Source organism: Panicum virgatum, chromosome 1N (assembly GCF_016808335.1).
Source record: "Panicum virgatum strain AP13 chromosome 1N, P.virgatum_v5, whole genome shotgun sequence".
Classification (NCBI taxonomy): Eukaryota; Viridiplantae; Streptophyta; class Magnoliopsida; order Poales; family Poaceae; genus Panicum; species Panicum virgatum.
In genome coordinates this window covers 18,045,574-18,048,048 of record NC_053145.1, presented here as the reverse complement: position 1 = coordinate 18,048,048, position 2,475 = coordinate 18,045,574, and the positions used below count along the sequence as shown (strand labels likewise).

At 48.2% G+C, this 2,475-nt stretch overlaps 1 non-coding gene across 1 annotated transcript; it reads left to right on the top strand.

The window, feature by feature from the left end:
* Positions 1 to 1,847: 1,847 nt before the first annotated feature.
* On the top strand, positions 1,848 to 1,954 carry LOC120657910. Its single transcript, XR_005668440.1, has one exon. It is a non-coding gene; the product is annotated as a small nucleolar RNA R71 (small nucleolar RNA).
* The last annotated feature ends 521 nt before the right edge of the window (positions 1,955 to 2,475 follow it).

Genomic DNA, 2,475 nt, shown 5'->3' with positions numbered 1-2,475 from the left:
GTGCTAGAAAAGTTTCTAGCATGCAAGGGTGTTTTGAAAATTCAAATATGCAGTGGGAAAAATCAAAAAAGTCGAGAAAAGTAAAATGGTGGAAAATATGAGATACGTACCGATTTACCTTCTGCAAGGGCTCGTCGTTTTGAGTCTGACGAGCGTGACCTTTCTCCTGCTGTGTTTACCACTGCTCGGTTCGTCCTGGAGAATTGGACGAGGATGAGCTTGTGACCTTACGCCACACCTTCTTTGTTGTCTTTGTCGATCGGGTGGTTGTAGGACCTTGATTGGGAGACATTGCTTCGGCTTTTTCTTGGGTGCTTGGCCCAGATTTAATGTCAACCATTGAGCATTGTTCCTTCTTTGGCTGAAACGGGAATTTTTCTTCTTTCCTGTTGATGTTGAAACAGATTTCTCCAGCTCCCACATCGATGTGTGCTCCGGCAGTGCTCAGGAATGGCTGCCCAAGGATGAGCAGTGTCTCTTTTGCTATTTCCATGTCGAGCACTACGAAGTCAACTGGGATGAAGTAGTCTCAAACTTTGACTGGAATGTCTTCAGCAATCCCCACTGGATAGCGGACCGAAGAGTCTGCTAGCTAGAGGTGCATCGGTGTAGGCGTCAGATGCGTGAAGTTGAGTCTGTCGAAGACGGCCTTGGGCATTACGCTGACGCTAGCTCCAAGGTCACACAAGGCATTGCCTAAGTGTTGAGTGCCAATCGAGCAATTGATCGTTGGGCATCCCGGGTCTTCTTTCTTCTTTGGAGGTTTGTTGAGTATAGCAGCGCTACATTCTTCTGTGAGCTTAACAACCTCCGTTGTGGGCAGCGGTCGCTTGTTGTTGATGATGTCTTTGATGTAGCGGGCGTAGGTTGGTACATGCATCACGTCCAGTAATGGTACGTTGACATGTATCTTCTGGATCATCTCAACAAAACGAGCGAACTGCTCGTCCACGGTGATCTTTTGTTTCCGGGAGGCAAACGGGAGGAAGCTTGTATCAAAAGTTTTCCGTGGATTTTCTTCCTCGGGTTCTTCAAGGTCATCTTGTTCTGCAGCTTCCTCCTCTACTTGTGGCCTTGCTGCTTTCTCTGCATGGTTAGGATGCGGTGGATCACGAGTGGACTTACCACCCCTCGTGGTTACCGCTTTTATCTTTTCTGAAAATGGGACAGCAGCAGCTATTTGCACGAGTTGACATTCTATCTTTTTGTAGAAACTTAATTGAATTTTATGAGCAGAAGAAAGAGTTTCAACTTTAGCATGTATGCTTTCTAAAATTTTATCATTGGCAGCAAGCTTCTTGTTTAAAGATTCGTTGATTTTAGCTTGGCCAAAGACTAAGTCTCTCAAGGAGGGTTGGTTCGAATTGAAATTTGAGTTGAAATTGTTACCTCCTCCTTGGAATGGTGGGCGTGCTTGACCCCACCCCTAGCCTCCTTATGGACAGAACCCGGTGTTGTTGTCGTTGATGTAAGCTGCGTCTTCACGGGTCTCGGGGCAGTCATTCCCCGAGTGTCCACCGTCACCACAAACCTCGCACATAAAGTACGAGTTCATGGCATGGACGGGAACAGGCATGTGTTGCCGGTTCCCTTCATCGATCTTCTTCAATAGGAGGTCCAGTTTAGCGGCGAGCATGTCCGTCTCCTTGACGGTATGCATTCCGCTCTTTGTTCTGGGCTGAGAACACTCCTCATTCCAGCCCTGGTTGGATACCATCTTCTCGATTAAGGCCGTAGCCTTGGCAATTGTTAGGTCGAGATAGGCTCCTCCAGCAGTAGCTTCAAGATGGGCTCTGGATATAGTCATTAGCCCGTTGTAGAAGCTTTGGAGCATGAGCCACTCATCCATCCCATGATGAGGACAGGGGAGTATGTACTCTTGCAACCTTTCCCAAGCTTCTGGGATGGATTCCATCCCTGTCTGCTTGAAACTTGAAATTCTTCCACGCAGGGCATTCGATTTGCCTAGCGGGAAGAACTTAGCGAGGAACGCTGTGTCCCACGTGCTGACGGCTTTCTTATTCTGATAAAACCATTGTTTTGCCTTCCCCAGGAGGGAGAAAGGAAACAGGCGGAGCCTGATGGCGTCAGCCGTAACGCCCCGTATGGTTACGGTCTTGCATAATTCCAGAAAATTCTGGAGATGGGTGTTAGCGTCCTCATTCGGCTTGCCACAGAATGGGCTAGCCTGCACCATGTTTATGAGGCTGGACTTCAGCTCAAAGTTCACATCCCTAACATCAACGTTGGCAGCTGAGGGGACGGAGGAGTCGCGGAGAGTCTTCTCAGCCATGAGTTCAGTGATTGATGGTGCTTGGGAAGCTGGCTCACTTGTCGACTGCGAGATCGGAGGAGGGACGACGCGAGGTCGGACCCTTCTCATGAGTTTCTCGGGATTTTCAACAAAATTTGTCGGCAAAGAGAAACCTGACATACACTACCATGTTTACATCCAATCAGGAGAAAACAAAAAGA